The sequence below is a fragment of the Lynx rufus genome, unplaced genomic scaffold (genome assembly GCF_022079265.1).
Source record: "Lynx rufus isolate CCGP_SWC_20201006 ecotype Redwood Valley unplaced genomic scaffold, mLynRuf1.p SCAF_26, whole genome shotgun sequence".
NCBI classification, from domain to species: Eukaryota; Metazoa; Chordata; class Mammalia; order Carnivora; family Felidae; genus Lynx; species Lynx rufus.
Window position 1 is genome coordinate 5,177,478 of NW_025814841.1, and position 22,723 is coordinate 5,200,200.

The 22,723-nt window shown below is 44.7% G+C and overlaps 1 protein-coding gene across 2 annotated transcripts in view; it reads left to right on the top strand.

Annotated features, from left to right (window-relative positions):
- The first annotated feature begins 1,777 nt into the window (after nt 1-1,777).
- The window catches only part of NCALD (neurocalcin delta), a 404,143-nt gene continuing 383,197 nt past the window's right edge, over nt 1,778-22,723 (top strand). For both annotated transcript variants that reach the window (XM_047088857.1, XM_047088854.1), the window contains exon 1: nt 1,778-1,848. The gene's annotated coding sequence lies outside the window, so the exon portion shown is untranslated. The remainder of the gene's footprint in view (nt 1,849-22,723) is intronic.

A 22,723-nucleotide genomic window follows, 5' to 3' on the forward strand; every position in this document is an offset into this window, starting at 1 on the left:
ATCTCCCCTCCCAGGACCCCAACAGGGAAACAAACGGCACCCCTTGGAAAGTGCGAGTGCAGCCTAGCTAGAAGCCTGGGCCGCGGGCTGGGACTGGGCGGTCACTGCGGGGATAATCCCCGCGGCCGCACCCCGGGGCAGGTGGGGCGTCCACTGCACCTGCAAACCGCGCGCCTCGGCTCGGCCCCCTTGCATCCCCGCAGTCCAGCCCACCCGGGAGAGGCCGCCTGCGGGGCCGCAGTGGGGAGGGGGCGTCGGCTGCGGCGGGGAGGGAGACACGCGGCGAGGCAGGGGAGGGGGACGCGGCGAGGCAGGGGAGGGGGACGCGGCGAGGCAGGGGAGGGGGGCGCGGCGGGCGGCGGTACTGTCCAGGGGGAGGCGGGCGGAGGGAAGGCGCTGCCGCCGCCGCCGCCGCCTCTCTGGCGGCGACACAGACGCCGGGAGCGGCCAAAGCGGTGAGTCGCTGTGCCTTCCCTCCGATTCTCTGGAGCCTGGGCACATCGGAGTTGCAGGCGGGGCGGGGTGTGCGGGGGCCGGCGGCGCCGGGAGCGGCTGCTGTGGGGACCCGCGTGCTCGCAGCCCGGCGACACAGGGGTGGGCGCGAGGAGCGCGCGGTCCTGAGGACCTGGTCCCTGCAGCCATTCCCGGTGCAGCTCACCCGGTCAGTTCCCCTGTCCTGCCCTCAGTGCCTCGGAGGGAAAATAAAACAAAGCCAAAGACCCTGGGTGGCCGGAAAGGGGAGAGCAACTTTGCGGACGGACGCTCTGAGGCGCGCGGGGCAGGCAGTATGGGGGCGCACTAGGTCGGAAGGGGGCGTTCGTGCGCCTGGTGGCCCCGGGGACTTCTGGAGCAACCTTTCAGGGCGGGGGTTGGGGTCGACGGCACTCGCTGGTTCCCGGGGCCGCAGAGTCCGCCCTGAGAGTCTACAGGAGGCGTGTGTGTGATGTGGGGACCTGGGGAGGGGGCTTGGGGAGCCACCGAAGGCGGTAGTTGAACCCAGAGGAGGAAGTAGCATGCGTTTGGGACTCCGACCTGAAAGATTTGCGACTCTTGCCCTCGGGGACTCGGGAAGGGGTGTGCTGGGGAGATGTGTTTGAGTGTTTTTCAGTGCATACCGATTTATTTTTAGCTTCCAGAGAAGCAGGATGTGCAAAGTGGGTTGTATCAGCCCGGGAGGGGCAGGAGGTCTCCCTGTCCGCAGGAAATGCACAAGTTTCTTGCTGCAGATGCTTGCTTTAAGCCCAGAGAAAGAAAGCCTTTTGGCTCTCTGAAGACCTCCCCGCCAGGGCCACTTTCTTCCTGAGGGTCTGAGGCTGCAGGTCAGGCCGGTCAAGCGTGCCTCTGTTGTTAAACGCTGGCCCCAAATGCTGGTACGCGTTCTGTTCGCAGGGCAACTGGTGTGAAACACAGACGTAGGGCTGCCAAGGTCTCGCTTGCTGAGAAGGAAACCACACACGCTTGCTCAAAGTTTTCCCAGCTTTGTCTGACTTGAAAATAACAGACTTAAGCAGCTGTATTACCAAGAGCAGGATTCTCGGTCTAGGCTTCTCAGACCTAATTGGCAATGCCTGTGGGTCTTTACCTCGGCCTGGGAGACGCCTGTGTTTGAGGGTCAAATGCAGGACGCAGGGGCGGCAGAGGAGGAGGGGGTGGTGTGATGGGAGTGTGGGCGTATGGGAGGGGCACCATTGGGAGCTGAGTACAGATCTGGGGAGGGGCTTCCGTCAGAGGAGGAGGCTTGAGAAGCTGAAACCCAAGTGTTCTGGTGCCCCAGCTAGACCCCTGGAAATTGCCCCGGAGTCTCCCCCGTTTCAGCTAGTCAGCAGCAGTCCTGAGGACCCGCTCTCTGTAAGTGTGCCAGGTGAATGGGCTGTGAGGAGCATGGGCTGTGCCGCCCAACTGCAGGCTCTGAGTTCTGGCTGGGACACGAGTAGCTCCCAGACCCTGGGCTCCTTACTTCTCTGTGTTTCCTGATCTGTGGCTTGAGGTTGATAAGAGGTAGCCGACCTATCTCTGGTTCGTTGGGCAGATAAAATGAATTAATACACGGAAAGCACTTCACACAGTGCTTTGTCATTAGTAAGTGCAGCATAAATGTGAGCTCTCGACGTTTGTTGTTGTCGTTAAGCCCCCTTTTCCCTCTTCCTGCTGCCACTGATTTAGTTGACGACCTTATCTCTTGCCTGAATTGCTCCAGTGGCCTTCACACCAGCTCCTTGCTCTGCATCAGGACGCGCCTGCCCCAGTCCATTCTCCGAACTGCAACTAGAATGCTCGTTTTGAAAGCAAAAATCTGACTCCAGTCATTCTGCTTAATTTCCTTCAGAGGTTTTCTGTGGCTTTTGGGGTAGAGTTCGGGCTCCAGGGAATTTCATGACCTCACTCTTGTTTCCTCACCAGCCTCATCTCCCAAGCCTCTCCTCGTGTAGCTTTAGCTCAGCACTGAGCTGAGCTCACCCTTCCTCATCTGGGCAACTCCTGTGAATTTTTCCCTACTGCCTACCAGCAGACCTCTTGCCCCCCACCCCCACGTTCCCAGCTAATTGTGCTGCCCTAGCTTGGCGGCCTGCATCATCATCTACACATCAGTCAGTCTTCCCTACCTGCAGGTGCCTTGAGGGGTGGATTGTGGGCCTCAGAAAATGTTTGTTGAATGAATAAATAAATGTAGGTCAAACAACGTTTAATTCTTCTCACTAAAGCCAGAAGCAAACATGGAGAATAATAGAAAGACAAAACCAATCTTTAGTATAGTACTGAACAATAAAAAACGTTGGGAAATAACTAAGGAATCAGATGTTGGTCAAAAGCAGTGTGGCATGCTATCTTGTCACCATTTCCGAGGTATTTGTTTAAATTATAAAGGGTCAGACTAATAATGGAGAGATGTAGTGATTTGAACTCTTCCCTTTACTCGTAAAAAGGTGGGGGATCTCACATTTGGCTGTGACGTATAGACTAGGTCTAGCGCTTTGAAGAGGTCCTGCAGTGAATGGTTCTGGAGGCAGAGGTGAATGTTACCACATGCATGGACTTTGTAGCTCTTCCTGGGATTGTGGCTTCCCCTGGAGTGTGGATTTCGGCTTGTCCTGGGATTGGTATGAAGAGAGCAGAGTTCCTCTGTTACATTTCAGTGATTCAGTATGTTCTGTGGGTGCATTTCTGACTGAGGCAGCATTTCCAAGCGTTCCATTACCGGCTTCCCGGGATCCGTGCAGAGGGAGCTAAGGTGGTTCCCAGTTGTCTGGGACAGCCTGAGTCTGATTTCTAGGCTCCAGAACGGGTGTGGGGGGGTTGTATAGCTGAGGAATCAAGAATGCTTGTTTACATTTTTAAAGGGCTGTAAACAAATCAAAATACAGAGAAGAATATGCAACAGAGACCATGCCTAAAATAATTACTACCTAGTGGTTTATAGAAAAACGTTGTCAACTGCTGTTCTGGAGCTGAGACCATAGGTTTCATTTCTCATATCATCTTTTTTAAAAAAAATCTTTTTTTTTTTAACGTTTATTTATTTTTGAGACAGAGAGAGAGACAGAGCATGAACGGGGGGAGGAGCAGAGAGAGAGGGAGACACAGAATCGGAAGCAGGCTCCAGGCTCTGAGCCATCAGCCCAGAGCCCGACGCGGGGCTCAAACTCACGGACCGCGAGATCGTGACCTGAGCTGAAGTCAGACCCTTAACCGACTGCGCCACCCAGGCGCCCCTCTCATATCATCTTTGATTGATAGTGGCTGCCTAGAGACCCGGGCTGAATAGGAATCCAAGGCTGAATCCAGACTCGGCAGGAAAGAGTGCTGTGATCAATTAGTGGTGTCGGTTGGGGTGTGGGATTAGACAGTGGTGGCATATAATCTTTGTCCTTACCACCCCTCTATCTGTGTCACCGTGAAAGAGAGTATCATTGAAGGATAATGAAGGCAGACGTCAGGGACAGAGCACACCAATTTAAAAAGTCATCCTTAGAAGAAGCCAGGAAATTTCTACCATTACCATAAACTATCACTATAGTTAATATTAGTAGCTTCCATTTATCAAGTGTGTACTATGTATGTACATGAGGATCCCATTTAAACTTTGTAATAATTTTTCAGGAGATACTTATTTTAATTAGGACTCAATTCTGTTGCAAGTGTCAAACAACTTTAAAAAAAAAAAAAGGAACGTTATTTTGTCTCTTCTAACTCTTCAGTCCAGAGAAATATACTTCAGGTATGGCTTAATCCAGGGTTTAAGCATCATTACCAGGACCTGGTGTCTCTCTCTCCATTTCTTGATTTGTTTTTTGAAGTTGGCACCATTTTTAGGCTCCATTTAAACCATTGTGGGCTTAAATCCAGCTAGAAAGTGAGAGTCTCTATTCCAGCATCGCTTGCAATGACTAGCTGTGACTTTATTGGCTTTGATAGGATCCAGTGCCTCTTCCTGTGGCTGGAGGGCCATATACTAGTAGAGCTTGGGCTTGGTCACAGGTTTTATCTTTGAGCCATAGGCTAAGGAGTAGGAGCAGGGTCATTTTCCAGAAGAACGTTGTTAGAATACGTTGTTATACTGTCACCAGAAGATGGGCCAATGGATGTTGGATTGCAAAGCAACAGATGTCCACTATAGTGCTGTTAGTATAGATGAGGGAAACAAGTTTAGGGACACTCAGTAACTTGCACAAGGACACATGGCTAGTAAACAGTTGAGTTCTGACTTGCAACCCACAATTTCTACACTTAGTATAATTATTCTACACTTAGTAGAATTGTGAACAGAACAATTTTTTTTTTTAAGTAGGTTCCATGTCCAACGTGGGGCTTGAACTCACGACCCTGAGGTTGAGAGTCTCATGCTCCACTGACTGAGCCAGCCAGGCGTTCCATTAGCAGAACAATTTGAAGTGAGGTTAGTAAAAAGCTCTGTCCTCTTATTTCTGAAAATATAGCTAACTGCAAGAAATGTTAGGTATTGGCTGGCTGGCTAGAAGATAGGAGGAAAAGGAAGACATACACTACTTTGGCTGGATTTTTACTCACATTTTCAACCAATATCTTTTGGTAGTTTCCACATGTTCAACACTGTGTTAAGTACCAGTGATATGTGATGAATAAGATCTAGTCTCCTACCTTTAAGAAGTTCAGATTTCAACATGAAATTGCAAGACGTCATTAGGGGACAGACTCATTGGAAGGAGGACCATGTGGGAGGAGGTGCAGGAGCAGAGCCCCCTTGGTGGGGACAGTGACCTTCCAGTGTGTTTTGCTGACATGTCCCCAGTACAGTGTTTTGTGTGATAGGCAAGCGATAAGCATTTCTTGAATGTTATTTTTTTTTATTGTGGTTAAATATAAATAACACAACATTTACCATTTTAACCATTTTTAAGTGTAAAGTTCTGTGGCATCAAGTACATTCATATTCTTGTGCAACTGTCACCACCGTTCATCTCCGGAACTTTTTCATCTTTCCAAACTGAAACTCTAAACCCATTATATAAAAACTCGCTCCGCCCCCAACCCTCCCCCCAGCTCCTGGCAACCACCATTGATTCTTTCTGTCTATATGCATTTGATGACCTTAGGTACCTTATGTTAAGTGGAATCGTACAGTATTTGTCATTTTGTGACTGGTTTATGTCACTTAGCATAATGTCTTGGAGGCTCATCCATGTCATATCATGTGTCCAAATTTCTTTCCTTTTTAGGGCTGCATAATACTCCACTGTATAGATAGACCACATTTTATTGATCCATTCATTTGTCAGTGGGCACTTGGGTGACTTCCACCTTTTGGCTATTGTGAATAATGTGGCTATGAACATGGGTGTGTAAAATATCTGTTTGAGTCCCTGCTTTCAATTCTTTTGCGTCTGGGCCCAGAAGTGGAATTGCTGTATCATATGATTTTTCGAGGAACTGCCATACTGTTTTCGACAGCAGCTACCATTTTACATGCCCACCAGCAGTCTACACAGGTTCCAATTCCTCCACTTCCTTGCCAACACTTGCTGTTTTCGTTTTTTTAAAAAATATGCAATAGCCGTCCTAGTGGGTGTGAAATGTTTAGTATAGTATTAAAAGTAGGTTGGGATCAAATTGTGAGGGACGGTAGCAGAATCTGAATTTCATTTGGAGGAGCTATTGAGTATTTGTGGCAAGAGTATGATCACTTCCCCACGTTAAAGAGAGAGTAAAGAGAAGAAAGACAGCAGAAGAGTTAGGGGGTTATTTTAATTATTCAGATGAAAGAGAACCTAATAGTTTTCTCCACATTTATACAACTGTGGATATTACATTTATTGCCACACTAAATGGTATTGGACTTGGGGAGGAAAGGTAAATGTGGCACCGAGATATGTCATGACCAAAGATGCCACAGACAAGTTAAGTTGACTGCTGTTGCTAATAATGACAGTAATGATTCCAAATGCCTTTATGCACTTTCTGTGAACATGGCAGTGTTCTTAACATTAATTAATTGATTCTGGTAAAATCCTTTCAACGGTTTATCAACCAGGGTCCCCTAAGGAGGCAGATGACATACTCAAAGGGTATAACTGAAGAAAGTTTAATGAAGGGACTATTTACAAAGATGTGGGCAGGGTTTTTTCTTTTTTAATGTTTATTTATTTTTGAGAGACAGAGAGAGAGAGAGAGAGAGACAGAGCATGAGTGGGGGAGGGGCAGAGAGAGGGAAACCCAGAATCAGAAGCAGGCTCCAGGCTCTGAGCTGTCAGCACAGAGCCCGATGCGGGGCTTGACCTCACAAACTGTGAGATCGTGACCTGAGCCAAAGTCAGACACTTAACTGACCGAGCCCCGCAGGCGCCCCATAAATATGTGGGCAGGGTTAAGGGAAATCACCAAGAGTGGCCAGCAATACATGTAAATCTTTACTACCCCAGCCCTGAAAGGGGGATGTGAGAGAGAGGTTTCTGGAATTACTCTTCAGTAGAGGAATATAGCTACACTCAAACTGTGGCCTGGTGTGGAGGCATCCAGATGAGGGTCCCCAACCACTCTTTTCTCCCCTCTCTGATTTCTGCTGGTGCCTCTCAACTGCCTGTCAACCTAACCAGAAGCCAGAGGACAAGAAAACTTGATGTAAGGACTACCTTGTATCTAGAAATCAGCCTCCTAGGGCTGAGAGTGGAGTGAGGCTGGATCTGGAGAGGAAAACAGAGAGGATCCAGCAGGAGGGAACGCTGCTATGATGATCCTTGTGTCACAGGTGAGGGAACTGAAGCATCAAGAGGTTGAATGACCTACCCAAGGTCACTAATAACTAATGGGGCTGGGATTGAAACCCAGGGAATATTTCCACTGTACATCCAGTCAGATCTGGAATGTTAGGTTTCCCCCAGACCTGTGTGTTTAGATTCTTTGGGAATAATCTGATTTGTACAAACTTAGCTTGGCTCTCAAAATGTAGAGGAAGTGACTGCTCAGAATTTCCCCCTTTCCCCCCCTAAATAACAACACGTATTTCATATGTGTCATAACTGAATGATTGTATTGAGATTAAAAAAATATTTTCTGGGACGCCTGGGTGGCTCAGTTGGTTAAGCATGCGACTTCAGCTCAGGTCATGATTTGGTGGTCTGTGGGCTCGAGCCCTGCATCAGGCTCTGTGCTGACAGCTCAGAGCCTGGAGCCCACTTCAGATTCTGTGGCTCCCCCTCTCTCTGCCCCTCCCCTGCTTGCACTCTGCCTCTATCTCTCTCAAAAATAAATAAAGCATTAAAAAATTAAAAAATATCTTTTCTATGTAATTGGTGGGGATAACAATAAGTCCTTGAAACCCGTGTGAGAAAGATATGTTTGTTTTGTTTTGCTTTTAGCGAAAAGCTCCGAAGGAGTTGACAGTGTAACCTGGCCGCTTAAACATTAATGAGACCTCGGGCTGCGTTATAGAAGAGTTTCCAGTACAAGGGAGATGGTATTTCCCTCTGTGCTATCCTGGCAGGAGTGAATGGAGAAAGAAAGCAATGTCTAGTGTGGGGTCACTAGTGGGCCCACCTCCCCCAAGGCATGACTAAAGGGCTTTCTAACCGGAAAAAGCTCTGTGCTTTTTTTTAATTTTTAATTTTTTATTCTGGGCTCAGAAGTAGGCTCCCTGTGCAAACAAAATGGGCTGCATTGGAAGGCCTCATATTTTCCATTCCCGGAGGGTTGTGAGGCTGAGGCCATAGGTGAGAGATGTGGCTGAGGGCTTATGTTAGTTTCCTGTGGCCTCTGTAACAAATTACCACAAACTGGGTGGCTTAAAATAACAGAAATGTTTGTTCTCACCGTTCTGGAGGCCAGAAGTCCAAAATCAAGGTATTAGCACGGCTGAGCCTCCAGAGGCTTTGGGGGAGAAGTCTTTGCTCGCCCATGCCAGGGGCTGGTGGCTGGATTCTGTCATGATGCCCCTAGATTTGATTTACTGCTTGGGTTCTAGGTTCCTTGACACAGCAGGGGTTTTGTAAACACTTTTGATCTACTGAAATTTTATTGTAACTTTAAACCACCAAACAAACAAGACAGCTAAAAATCTACCATTCTTTGTTTCTGACATGGGGCGTGAGTGAAAGAGGCTATCAAAAACCAGTCTGACCCCTGCCTCAGATGGAAGCTTCCTTGCTTTGCTTTGCCCAGTGGCCTTCGAGGAAACGAATGGGAGAGAGACACTGGCCCTGTTCTGGCTTCTCACCTGGGGCTTTCCCAGATGCTTTCAAAATGATGCTCAGAGGAAGGCTAAGGATTTTGGCGTCTTTCAGGAAATGGAAACAGAAGCAGTATAGGCTCTAGTTTCTAGGCTTTCGGAAAGCATCAGTTTAGAAATATAGTTTGTAAGTTTTGCTGACCCATCAATGAACCTTCTTTGTGTGGGTTTTCAACACTTTGTCTCAAACTGGGGCTTATGTATACCAGGAAAACAAGGCAAGGTCAAGGGTAGCTTTGGCAATTACCTGGCTAATTTGAAGACTACATCCCATCAAGTGGGGTACATCAAGAGTCCACCCCAGGGCATAAATTATTCTGCTTATTTGTCTGCATTGATCACATTAACTGAATAAAGAGCCAAAACCCATTCCCTCCGTGCTGTGGAGAGGCCCTAGTTAAGTTCCGTTTCTCTCCAGGGGGCAGCTTACTTGGGTTTCTCAGCCACTTTGCAGTTTGACTTCAAAAGAGAAAGAAGAAAGAAAAAAAAAGGTAAAATGTTCCCTCACTTTATTGTGTTATATATTCTGCTGTATCATTGTGACTCTGGTTAATATTAACTTTGGGTCTGTCTGCTTTGAATAATATACCTGGGATCTTGTGATACTTACAGAATTTAGTCTTACCAGCTGAGGAAAATGGTTTGCCTTTCCCGAAGACCAGCTACATAATCTGTGGGGCCCTGGTTTAAAGATTATCAAGAATTTCAAAATGGTGTCAGCAGAGCATTAGACCAAGTGTGGGGCCCTTCCAAGCACGGGGCCTAGTGTAACTAACTACCTAGGGCACTTGCCCATGAACTGGCACCAGCCTCACACATATGCTGAGCTAGACCCCTTCTTACTAATATAGCACCTCACATGCTCCTGCAAAGGTCAGTAAACTGACCAGGCCAGTTCACTCTGCCTCAGTGGGAACACACTCTTATGTAGGAACAAGGACATGGCAAGCAGGCTGGATATCCCTTAAAAAAAATTTTTTTTAATGTTTATTTATTCTTGAGAGAGCGAGCAAGCAGGGGAGGGGCAGAGAAAGAGGGAGACACAGAATCCAAAGCAGGCTCTAGGCCCCGAGCTGTCAGCAAAGAACCCAATGCAGGGCTTGAACTCAGTAACTGTGAGATCATGACCTGAGCCGAAGTCGGACGCTTAACCGACTGAACCACCCAGGCGCCCCAGGGTGGACATCTCTTGTCGGCTCTTTCTTCCATGTCCTCTTTCCTCCTGTATCCACCTGCTCTGTGCCCTGAGACGCATCAAGGGCAATCTTTGTCTTTGATTTCTGGTATAATTTGGCCAGTGGTGGATCCAGCCCACCCCTGGGAGAGTGGGAGGAGAGTGGGGGAGGGTGCGTTCCCTCCTGCTGGGTTGCATACTGCAGGTTGGTTTCTTCTGTATGCTGAAGGCCACAGCTCATGCCAGGGGTCTTCTCCATCCAGCCTTCATCTTTGGAATTCCTTTATCCCCCACCCCCAGTCATGCACTCAGGCCTAGGGATGGTAATGACTTCCTGCTGTTGCCAGCCTTCCCTGCTTTTCTATACCCTTCATTACACTTTTCTCAGTAGTCTCTCCAATAGGACTCTTCAGTAGGATTAAAAAGCACCCCCTGTTTCCTACCTGGGCCTCAGCTGGTTCAGCAGCCCTCTGCCAGGGTTGGGCCATACCTTGCACTGCTACAGAGCAGAAGGAGAAGCTGATGGCTCTGGTAACTGACTTTTGCGCCAACTCCTGGTAAGCTTGGGCCAGCAGGAAGCCATATGTCTACATCCACAGTGGCAGGGAGCACACACTTCGGAGTCAGGCATTTGAATTCTCTGGTCATACTTGGGACGAGTCCTATAAAAATGAGCATAATGATAGTTCTTCACTTCTAGGGTTGTTTTGAGCATGGAGTGAGATCACCAGGCACGATGCCTGGTATACAGTAAGTGCTCCGGAAGCATGGGTGTTTTTACACAGTTTCTATGGAGTGTCTCACCGGAGGGGATACACTGTCTATACTCTGTCTCTGATCAGAACTGCAGCACTTACTGCCTGGATTACACCGATGATTATCAACTTTTCACTGCTTCATTGTTGTTTTGGGTATTATTTCTGTCTTCTCCATTAGATTGTAGTAATCTGGGAGCTAGGGATTTTATCTCATGCAATTTTTTTGAACTGATCTAAGTTCTCAACCTGGTTGCCAGCACATTGTTAATTGGTCAAGAAATATGTCTTGGTTAAATATAAGGCCATATAGTTTATTATTCGTACCGGGAAGCCTTTGAAAGTGGGGGAGGAGCACTTTTTAATAATCACACCAAAACAAGAGGGACAAGCAGGGGCGGTTTTAGGCAAACCGGGCCATAGAAGCCCTCTAGTTAAGTGAGACTTAAGATAGTTTTCCAAATGTTTTAAACTTTGCCAGCCGACACTCTTTTGTATTAGTCTGCTTTTGGTTTATGAGATAAAAACATGAGTTTTAAAAAACATAGGAAAGGTATGTTTAACATTCCTAATAGATTTTTGGGCCAAATTTGAGGCAGTGAGTTAGGATTTCTTCCTCTCCTCTCCTCCTTCTCCTCCTTCTCCTCCTTCTCCTCCTTCTCCTCCTTCTCCTCCTTCTCCTCCTTCTCCTCCTTCCCCGCCTTCCCCTCCTTCCCCTCCTTCCCCTCCTTCTCCTCCTTCTCCTCCTTCTCCTCCTTCTCCTCCTTCTCCTCCTTCCCCTCCTTCCCCTCCTTCTCCTCTTTCTCCTCCTTCTTCTCCTTCTCCTTCTTCTCCTCCAAGATTTTATTTTTTTAAGTAATCTCTACACCCAACGTGGGGCTCAGACTCACAACCCTAGATAGAGCCATGTACTCCGCTGACTGAGCCAGCCAGGCACCCCAAGGGTCCAGGCTTCTCGTACAGTTAGATACCTACCTTTGTATCTTACTATCCTACTTTACATTGGATACCTACTTACACAACTTTCTTGTGTGCCTACCTTTTTTCTTTTTTCCATATATGGTCTAATGATTGTCCTTCTTGCAATAGTGATCATTTATGTTCAGAGATGGCAAAAATAGATGTATATACGTGTATTTTTCTGAGCATCTTTTTGTATTTCTGGTTGCCTAGGTGACATTTCCAAGAGAACGTGGTGCTAATCTGCTATTATTACAGCAGAGATAAGATGGCAACTATTTTTAGTCCCTTTTATACCTCTCTTTTTCCCCACCAGCCCGTTTCATTGGTTTATTTCTTCCGTTTCCATTATTGGAAGGCCACATATAACTTCCTTCTTCCAGTTCTGATCTGGGGATGGTCACTTTTGGAAAACTGATGTAGTAATTCAGTACCTCCTTCATTCAGAATTACTGAATCTGTACTGATAGTCGATTCTGTTGGCTAGTTGATACCAGTTGTTTTTCTCACAGATCGTCCAAGCCAGCCTTAGGCAGGAGATATTTTTGGTAGAAGTAAAAAAGAACGTGGATGCAATCTGTAGTGCTATAGCAGAAAGAGCATATCCACTCTGGGGCTGGATTAGCCTGGTTTCGGTCTTGGCATTGTCCCGTATTAGCTGCGTGACCTCCTGGAGCTTGTACCTTTAGGTAACGACTGGGGTGACAGTGGTGCTGCTTCCTGGGGTTGTTGTGAGGGTTGAGAAGGTTAAGTGTGTAACACATGCGAGCATGAGCTCAACATCTCACATGCAGAAGTTCTGCTGCTGCTGTGGCTGTTCTTTACCAACAAAGGTGTAAGTATACCACCTTTCAGAAAATACTGTCACGCAAGTTATTGCGAATACTTGAATTTACTAAGGAGATGTATTGGAGGGATCATTATTTTCTTCACTGAATTTTGTTTTTACTGAAATCTTTTGCCGGGGTACCTGGGTGGCTCATGCGGGTGAGCATCTGACTGTTGGTTTCGGCTCAGGTCATGATCTCACGGTTCATGGGTTCGGGCGCTGAGTCAGGCTCTGCGCTGACAGCGTGGAGCCTGCTTGGGATTGTCTCTCTCCCTCTCTCTTCCTCTCTCTTCCTCCCTCTTCCTCTGTCTTCCTCCCTCTCTGCTCCTCCCCTGCTCGTGAGCTTGTTCTCTCTCTCAAAAAAACAAATCTTTCACTAAGATTTTTTTATAAATCAGTGTTAATATTTGGAATATTTTCTTTCATTATTTTTATTTATTTATTTATTTATTTATTTATTTATTTATTTATTTTTTATTTTTGGGACAGAGAGAGACAGAGCATGAACGGGGGAGGGGCAGAGAGAGAGGGAGACACAGAATCGGAAACAGGCTCCAGGCTCTGAGCCATCAGCCCAGAGCCCGACGCGGGGCTCGAACTCATGGACCGCGAGATCGTGACCTGGCTGAAGTCGGACGCTTAACCGACTGCGCCACCCAGGCGCCCCCTTTCATTATTTTTTTAAAGATTTTATTTTTTAAGTAACTTTGCACCCGACGTGGAGCTCGAACTCACAACCTTGAGATCAAGCGTCACATGCTCAACTGACTGAGCCAGCCAGGATCCCCATTCTTTCATTATTTTTATGTAAAGATATATATGATATGTATCTCTGAAGTACTATGCAATAAGGGATTTGGAGTGTCTATCTGACCATTAAATGCACCTGAAGGGGAAATATTTAGCCTAACTCAGTATTAGGGAGAGGGCCTGAAATACTGCACCAGGAATCTGAGATATTACTTTGGATTGTATGGCAAGTGTGAGAGGAGAGATGGACTTTAATGTGTTGTTATTTAAAATAATTTAATATTGGGGCACAGTCCTGGCTCAGGGTCCTTTGGTTCTCACTCTTTTGCAATGTTATTCTATTTAGGTAAATAGATCTATCATTATCACTTAGATTAATCATTTGATAAATGAGGTAGACTGCTGCATCATTGTCCTGCAGTGTGGCTTGGTGCCCTTGAGGACAGAGAAGGTGAGATGGACAGACAGACACACACACACATACACACATTTCTTTAGACATGTGATCTAAAGTTTCTAGTAGAACATTTACAGGAAGTGCTCTTTGATAGGGTTTTGCACTGGGACTTGTCCGAAGAGAAGGTCTGGGATGTGGGAATCCTGTGATGTTAAGTTCCCACTGCCTCACCCTTTGGAAGACATGACAGTCACTTCCAAGCCAGGCCAGAGGACAAGCAGTGAGAATCAGAATGCAGTTCTGGCCTCTGAAGTGTCTTGAGAGAGCAACAGGAAGACTGTGCCTTAGATTTTTTTGAATGCAGTCATTTAAAGTATATGTTCCCTAGACCTTGAGCACTGTTTCCTCCATACCCTCGACCTTGTCATTATGACAGTAGGGCATTGTCATGAAATAAGATCTGCATACTTTAGAAAATTAGAAGGAAGGAAAAAATGTTACCATAACCCAAATATTCAAAGGCAAACATGGTTAATATTTGGAACATTTCTTTTCATTATTTTTATAAAGAAATATTTTTCTTAGTTACCTAGTCATATTTTTGTGTAATTTAAAAATTAATTTTCTATTTTGCCATATACCCTAAGCTGTGATATTGTGATATAATAAGAAATGTATATTGGGTCCCTGTCTTCAGTTCCTGGCACAGAGCTCCTTAAAAACCCTTGGAATTTCTGAGTGATAGGGGTAAGAAGAGTATGTCCAGGGAGGGAAAAGGGACTGGAGAGCCAGTTCAGTCACCAGTAGCCTATAATTTAATCAATCGTATCTACATAATGGAGCCTCCATAAAATACCGTATGATTTCACTCATATATGGAATTTAAGAAACCAAACAAAGGAGCAAAGGGCCAAAAAGATAGAGGGGGGCGAACCAAGAAACAGACTCTTAACTATAGAGAAAAACAGGTGGTTACCAGAGGGTAGGTGGGTGGGGAAATGGGTTAAAGAGATGATGGAGATTAAGGAGCACACTTGTGATGAGCACTGGGTGCTGTATAGAAGTGTTGAGTCACTATATTATACGCTTGAATTTACTAATATTACACTGCATGTTAACTAACTGGAATTTAAGTAACTTAAAAAAAAAGCTTAAACAATGGGGTTCAGAGAACTTCCAGGTTGCTGTGCACATCAAGGTGCTGGTAGGTGGCTTGCCCAGAGAAAACATGGAAGCTTTACACCCCTTCCTCCATACCTGGTTCTATGCAGCTCTTCCATCTGGCTGTTCCGGAATCATATCCTTTCACAGTAAACTGGCAATCTAGCAAGTAAATTGTTTTTCTGAGTTCTGTGAGCTAGTCTTGCAAATTATTGAATCCAAGGAGGGCATCATAGGTACCCCTGATTTATAGCCAGTTGGTCAGAAGTACAAGTATCCGAGACTTACAACTGGCATCTGAATTGGGGGGCAGTCTTATGGGACTGAGCCCCCCAGTCTGTGGGGTCTGTGCTAACTCTGGGATTATAGGACACAGTCGGCATCCGGAGAGTTGAAGAATTTGTTGGTGTGGGGAAAAAAAAAAACAAAAAACCCTCACACATTCGTGTCAGAGGTAAAAAATGAGAGTAAAAGAGATGGAAGTTTTTGCTTCTATGAGAATTTTATATTTTGCTATATGTTTTTTGTAGACAGTGTTTAATTGGGCATGTACTATTCCATCGAATGGATATACCTCAGTTTACTTAGCCGTCCCATTTGGTCATTTGGTCAAAATGTTAAGTAGTTTTTTTGTTCTATTTTTGCACAAAATCTTTTTCTCTATATAAGATTATAGCCTATAATATATTTCCAGTGGATTTAGTAGGTTGGATGTTTGAACTTTTTTTTTTTAATGTTTATTTATTTTTGAGATAATGCGCAAGACAGAGTACACGTGGTGGAGGGGCAGACAGAAGGAGACACAGAATCTGAAGCAGGCTCCAGGCTCTGAGCTGTCAGCACAGAGCCGGCCGGATGCGAGGCTTCAACTCACAAACTGTGAGATCATGACCTGAGCCGAAGTCTGACACTTAACCAACTGAGCCACTCAGGCGCCCCGGATCTTTGAACTTTTGTTAAAAACTCTTGACTCACTTTGCCATTTGCTTTCTAAATGCAAATTTGGAAAATAATTTGGAAATTTAAGCAGTTTGTGTTGTATGATTGTGTGGGTTTCGTCTACTTTTCTCTTACCTTGGATATCATCACTTTGACATTTTGTTTTTTCTAATTTGGTCACCAAAAATACTTTATTTGCCTTTATATTTCTTTGATTACTAGTGAGGCTGAACATTTCTTTTTCATATTGTATACTAGCTGCATTTCTTCTTTTCCTAATTTTCTGTTACATATTCTTTGCCTTTGGATGTTTTTCTCATCAGTTACAATTTTTTTTTTTTCAAATTACAATTCAGGACAAAGACACACAAAGGAAGGGCTTTCCTGGCTGGCCTTTACTCCCATGCCTCCCTGGTAGCCAGTGTTAAAGGCCTGAGTTGTGTCTCCTCCCCTTTCTCCTTGTTGGAGCATATAAATACAGCCTTCTTAAAATACAAAAGGGGCTCATTTTTTATTACCAAAACAGTCATAGTATACAAATTTTTCTGTAAACTTGCTTTGTTTTTCCCTTAAAACATATGGGCATAAGATCCTTAATAATATGTAATAAAATATCTTCAGACACATTTGCTATGATTATTTCCCCAGTGTATTTATTGCTTGCCCATTGATTATAGTTTTTCTGTTGTTAACGTGGGTAAATGTTTCACCATAATTTCTTCCATTGATAGGACAGCCTGCTGCATTCTTTCACAGGGTTTGATAAATAATCAGCTCTGTTTTCTACGGGTTTTATTTTTTTTTTCTTTTTTTTTTCAATTTTTTTTTTTTTTTCAACGTTTATTTATCTTTGGGACAGAGAGAGACAGAACATGAACGGGGGAGGGGCAGAGAGAGAGGGAGACACAGAATCGGAAACAGGCTCCAGGCTCCGAGCCATCAGCCCAGAGCCCGACGCGGGGCTCGAACTCACGGACCGCGAGATCGTGACCTGGCTGAAGTCGGACGCTCAACCGACTGCGCCACCCAGGCGCCCCTCTACGGGTTTTAAAGAATTCTTCACATTAAAAAACCCGTATTATTATTTAACTCAACTATAATTTATTTTGGTGGAGAGCAAGGAGGAAATGAGGAGGTAAAGTGATTATTTCTCTCTTTTGACTTGCGAACCAGTTGTCCCAACACCCTTTACTGAATGGTGCTTTGTGTGCGTGTGTGTTTTTTAAACTTTCCATAAAGCAAATGACCTTTCTTTTTTGTGCATTTTTTCCAACTATAAACAAGTGGCATTATAATCAGAAGGGTCTTTTCTAAGGGAAGGATGATTTTTCATTTTCCTAGAATGAGGTGGTTACGCTGAAAATAACTTAGTCCCATTGGGCCCCGATTTTGCCTTGTAACTTGGACATGACCAGGCAGCTTGTGGGTGTTGTCTGAGAAGGCTGGAGTGCACCTGTTCATCCGTCTCTACTGCGATGCCACATGGTGGTCGGGCGACAAATATAATCTCATTTTACAGGTGAAGAAGTAAGCAAATCTCAATGAGTTGCTCAGGGTTATTCTTGCTTTTCAATCTGACGGTTCGCTATTTTCTATTATGCTATCTGTCGTTCTGTTGTTTCTTCTGATTTCCTTTTATAGTGATAAATTTATCTTTGAAACTTCAAGTCTGGTTGGCTAGTTTGAGCACCACATGGAGAATCTCAGGGAGGTCATAATGGTTTTGCCTAGAAACAAGGGCTCTTCCAAGAGTATTATTATTTAGTTAATAAGCATTGTTGTGTGTCTGCTCTATTCAAGGCACTCTGCCAGATGTCATGGGAAATATAAGGTGAATAAACACTTTTTACTCTCCTTAATGGATTTACACTCATTACTTTAGCATTGTTTTAGTTATTTTTCTTAAATTGGGTCCTTCACTAAAGGATATCAATATTTTATGTTACACTCACTGTAATGTCTTGAAACCCCATGACAGGGGATGATGTTTTCTATTGAGCAAGTCTTGTGAGTGCATTGGATCCTGGACCCTATTCAAGCACTGCTGTGAGGTACTTAAAACACCTGAGGACTTGACTGATGCATATTTTATAAGCTAAGATGGCCTGGAGACCTGCAGTATCAGTGTCTCCTGTTTCTAAATACACTTTTCAGCCCCAGCTTCTCTTCCTTTGGACATTTAGGTTACTCATTTGGCCAACCAGGATCTAAAAATAAACCTAGAAACTTTGAGAGGTTTTTTTTCGTGGCTGATTGATGTGTGTTTTTGTGTATTCCAAACTGCGCTGTGTAACTATTTACTTTTGCATTATGTAGAGCACTTAGCAACCAACAGTGGAAATGAAAGCTAAGAGCACAGGCAGTCCCTGGCTGAGCTGGGGGAACGGGCCAGCCCAAGCCTCAGAGAATTCTGCTCCCCTCCCCCCTAATTCCTGCACACTGTGGCCCTGGCGTTCACCCTGCTGGCCTCAAGTTCCTGCTTTTTGCCTTCTCTGCTGGTGACCAAGTGGGGACCAGAAGGAGGGACCAGAAGGACCCCTCCTGCTCCTACCCTTACCCATTTTGGTGCCCTTAGCTGGTCAGTGTGGGTGGGGTGAGAGGAAGGAGGGCAGGCCTTGGCCACCACTGATGTCTTGGCACTGGTGACAGTCCTGTAGGGTCAGAAGCCCTGAAACACTATGTCTTATTTGGAACTCTGAATGCATTTTCATAAAGGAGGGTCACAAGTTATGTCTGGACTGTGCAGGACCCACAGGACAAAACTATGTAATCCCCTAGGAATTCTGGGGTTAGAATGGCTGTTTTAGGGTGACATAGTCAGTGCTTAACATTGTTGTTAGGAGAGAAGACATTCTAGATTCTAAACATTCCAGGTTGGACCTTGATCAGAAACTTAGAACATGATCAGCTTGTAAGTCAAGGGACTGACTGTAGAGTCAGAAAGTGGCTTATTCCCACGAGGAAATGTCTTCTAGCCTGAAACACTGGAGGGTTCTGACACATTCAGTTCTTCTCTCCCTTGGCCCTTTTCTGCAGCTGTAAGAATACATGAGTTCTCTGATTTTTAGAGTAGTGATTGTTCTCAAAAACTCACATCCCGAGTCTACCAAAAGGAGGGAGAGAGAAAGACCTAGGGAATATAGATTTCATCCTTTGATTATTACCTTTTAGCCAAGAATGCAAAACCAAATACACCAGGGTCTTTGCGAAAAGTTCTTTTTTCCTTAAGAAAAAACTTCTGTTCCTTTCTCAGGGCTCCTGTATGCCTCTTATTCTTAATGCATGTTGGGGAACAGATTTGAAACATATTTGTGTGGATTTAAAAAATATATACATATATTTTTTTCTGTGGAAATAGAGGGTTTTTTTCCTAAATAAAAAAGGATCTTTGAAAGGTGGTTTATATTATCTTTCTTTTTTATTTTTTTCATAAAAAATATTTATTTATTTTTGGGAGATAGAGGAAGAGACAGAGCGTGAGCAGGGGAGGGGCAGAGAGAGAGGGAGACGCAGAATCTGAAACAGGCTCCAGGCTCTGAGCTGTCAGCACAGAGCCCGATGCGGGGCCCGAACCCACAAACCATGAGATCATGACCCGAGCTGAGGTCAGATGCTTAATCAACTGAGCCACCCAGGCACCCCAGATTTATATTATCTTTCTTTAGCAAAATCTTTTTTTTTTTTTAAGGCCGGAAAGCATGGATCGATAGTTCAGAATGATAAAGTCTGTACAGTTGTTTGTGTAGCTTTCACAGGAGGGGACAAAACAGAGTAAAACCCTCAGCCACTAGGTGAATGTTTTTCCAACCTCAGAAGGAGTGGGCCTGCTCAAAACAGGAAGTAATCACAGTACAGTCGTTTGAGTAATAAGAGAAGGCTTCTGGATTTGGCTTAGTTGTTTCCTTCATGCGAAAAGCCAGGACAGTCTATAGACATTCTCCTGTTTCTCGCAGCATCTGCATCTTTTGTGGGGCACACACAATGCACCCCCAGGCAAGCTGCAAGCAGTTGCAGACAGAGAAGTCTCGGGTGTTGGCCTATCAGCCCTTGTAAATGGAGTTAACTGGTGCTGGGGGTCAGTGTGGGACCGAAGAGGAACAGGGCATGATACAGAAAGAGGACGAGAACATCGTACTCTCTTTCAAGTGTTACCAACTCAGCACTTTCATGGCTAAGTCTTCCCCCTGTTAAAGAGGATTTTACACTGTAATTATATTTGGACATCGACAATTCTATGTATGTTGTGTAGAAATAGAGTTATATTTAAGTTAATCATTTAGAGAATTGTTGCTTTAGTTTGGGCCCTCTCAGTTGTCAAGGACTAGAATATCACTACACTAATTCAAGTACAAGGGGCTTATTGTGACAATGACTACTCCTATCATTACATTATCCAGAGTATATTATCACATAGACTTTTCTCCCATACCCGGGGAGGTAGGGTGTTATCCCTATTCTACTCAGTAGAAGGGCAGGTAGAGAATGTGGCCTTAGGCATGTGAGTGGGCAGAAGGAGTCAAGACTCACGCCCAGGTGGTCACTTGGGAGCCATACTCTCTAACTCATGTACGACACTGCCCCTTGAAAGGATTCTGTGCCTGTGAAACAGAGTATAGCTGGGTCTCATGGGGGCCAAAACAGCAGACAGGAAAACTGGGAATGGGGTAATTATCTTTTTCAGAGGTCATGTGGTCTCTGCTCAGTTGGCTTCTCTCTTTTTCTCTCCTATCTTCTTTTGTTGCTTCATTTTACATATGGCCTCTGAATCGCCAACCCATGAAGCCGCTGGCTGAGACCTCAGTATCTCCTGGCTCTAACTCATAAGTGAGAGTTTGGTCCAGCTCACTGAGCCAGGCCATACAATCAATGGAGCCTGGCCAGCAAAATAATTAGCTACCTTTGGGTTGGTTGTTCATCCCAGGTCCATTGGTGACTGCTTTGTGCACAGACTTCTTCAGCACCGTTTCTCTGAGCAGGGGATTGTGGGTAAGGCAGCTCATGCTGGAATGGGAAGTTTTTCATAGCAAGGATTTAACATCTCTGGCACAAGCTTATTTTATACTTTAATATTTGAAGCTAAATACTTTAACGCTTCTGCTATCTTTATAAAGTGTTAGCTTAAAGGAATCTGTATCCGTTAAGACTCTTCAGGTTGCGAATGTTACAAACCTGATTCAAAGGGGCTTAGAAAAAAAATCAAATTAATTGGTTCTCGTAACTGTAAAGGCAAAGGTGTGGCTGGATCCATGTCTCAAACAATATTGTCAGAAATCTGTCTCTTGCCATCTCTTTGCTCTATATTCTTCTGGGCTGGTTTCATCATCAAGCAGGCTCTCCATGATATCAAGACACTAATCAGAAGCTCTAAGGCTATTAGATGAGACACCCCAACAAGCAGCTTCTCTTTCTGTATAGTTCCATCAAAATTCTTTATTCTCATTGCCCTAAATTGATTACATGCCAGTCTTTCAATCAAACATGGCAGCCAGGCTGCTGACCTCTGGAGAGGGGTTAAACCACCTCCTTATTGAAGCACATGGACTGGGAATGAGGGAGTTTGGTCTCCAGTGACAGTGGAGATGTTAGTACTCAAAGAAATGGGAATGGATGCTGCCCAGGCAAAAAATAACCCATGTCTACTTTGGAATACTTTCAGATATATTATAAATAACTGGATATCCATAAGCAAGGTTTTGGGACTCAAGGTAAGGAGTCTGGGTCACTGACCTTATCTTATTTGTGTGTGATAAATCCCAAACCCTAGGAAATCCAAAGTGTTTGGAAAGGCCTACATCTTCATTTGTTAGGTCATTAATCCTGAAAGAGAATGTTATTAAACCAAAGGAAATTATTATTAAGACTTGTATCTTTTTGAGAAAGCCCATTGCAGGATGGTTTTGTCTTCAGTTTTTGATCAAGCATGGTGATAAGACTTGAAAGGCTTTTGTTAGGTGCCCTCTGTTTCAAGTCTAAGTTGTTCTGGCATTGAAATGACTTTGGTGAATTACATAAAGGTTTTATGTAAACTTTTCTCAGAGTCTAGGATTTAAGACCCAGTTTATCTAGGTAATGATTAAATTGCCCTGTTTAGATATCGATGATCTTAATACCCACTGGGAAGTAATAGCTTTGTTTTTAACTGTCTCGTAAATCAGGAACTTCGAGTCCAGGAGAGGTTAAAATAGCAAGTCCTCGTGCTCACAGATACAGGTTGAATCTATGCAACCTCAAGTCTTGAGTAGTAGTAGGTTGTGTGTAGGTGTGCTGACAAAATCACCACATCAATGGTCCAGCTGTCCTTTGCAACAGACGATCAGCTTCCTTTGCCTATCAAAGTTTTGTAGGCAGCTGCCTTAATTTCTTTTATATCTTTAACATTTTATATTTATAGGATTTAAAAAGCCCCCTCATATGCCAAAATGTGTTTCTTTTCTCTTGACTCATTTAATTGTACAACTGTTATTTGGTTTTATGCTGGTTTGAGGTTCTCAGTTGCAAACAACAGTGCTCACTCTGGCTAGTTTACACAGAAAGGGAGTTCTTTTTTTTTAAATTTATTATTTTTTTTAATGTTTTTATTTTATTTTTGAGAGAGAGACAGAGACAGAGAGAGACAGAGATAAAGGAAGACACAGAAACTAAAGCAGGCTCCAGGCTCTGAGCTGTCAGCCCAGAGCCTGATGCGGGGCTGGACCTCATGAACTGTGAAATTATGACCTGAGCCAAAGTGAGATGCTCAAGCAACTGAACCACCCAGGCGCCCCCTAAAGGGAGTTCTTTTTAAAGGATATTAAGGAGCTCAAAGGATTTCTGGGAGCACCAGAGTCAGCCTTGGAGGGCATGCAGCCGGGAACACTATGCAAATTATACCACTAGTGGTTCCAGTGGGACCCTAGTGTGACCACCAAAGAACATAGGTCCCTCTGCTCATACCAGAGAGTAAGTTTTTCCTGGTGGGGTCCCAGGGATACCATCACTGTTGCCTCTGCAAACTGGGTATTTCTCTGCCATACTCCACCAATCCCCACTACAGTAATTCCACATGGTACCTCTTTCTTTAATC